The sequence below is a fragment of the Sinocyclocheilus anshuiensis genome, unplaced genomic scaffold (assembly GCF_001515605.1).
Source record: "Sinocyclocheilus anshuiensis isolate Anshui unplaced genomic scaffold, SAMN03320099.WGS_v1.1 scaffold1120, whole genome shotgun sequence".
Lineage (NCBI taxonomy): Eukaryota > Metazoa > Chordata > Actinopteri > Cypriniformes > Cyprinidae > Sinocyclocheilus > Sinocyclocheilus anshuiensis.
Genome location: NW_015551069.1, coordinates 399,090 through 399,943, shown reverse-complemented (window position 1 = coordinate 399,943; position 854 = coordinate 399,090).

Below are 854 nucleotides of genomic sequence, written 5' to 3'. Positions count from 1 at the left end.
TAGCCAACAATACATTGTATAGGTCAAAATTATCGATTTTTCTTTAATGCCAAAAATCATTAGGGTATTAAGTAAAGATCATGTTCCATGAAGATATTTTGTAAATTTCCTACTGTAAATATATCAATATATCAAATATATTTTTGATTACTAATATGCATTGCTAAGAACTTCATTTGGACAACTTTAAATGTGATTTTCTCAATCATTTTTATTTTATTTTATTGCACCCTCAGATTCCAGATTTTCAAATAGTCATATCTCAGCCAAATGTTGTCCTATCCTAACAAACCACACATCAATGGAAAGCTTATTTATTCATTTATTAATCTCAGTATGCCAGTATGTCATTGTCAGTTGTCAATAATCACCTCTGTTTCTAGGTCATAGCGCCCCATGTCCTGCAACAATAGGTCAGATGGCAGCCAGATCATCATCACAATCTGAGCAGTCAGTCATTGCTATATTTCTGTAGTGTCGATCCCTACGATCATGTTAATCATAACATTACAAAACGGATAGTTCTGGTTCTTGATTATGATTTGTTGTTTGTACTCTAGAAACATACACGACCTCATGACATCAGTTTCACTGCGCCACTCTGTGTTGCTTGGCAGTATTACTGCACTAAGTAAGTAAATTGTTTGTTTGTTTCAAAATGTCAAAATTTGGACTTAATGTCAGCCATTACTTAGCGCATAGTAACCGTTACATAAAACATAGCACGTGAGCTCAGTTCCGTACATACCTAACAACGACCCTTATTAGCTGCAATAAGGGCTAATTCACTGTAAACCACATCTTCTTCTGGCTTATTGCTTTAATAATATTCATGATTATCATATGCTGTAAAA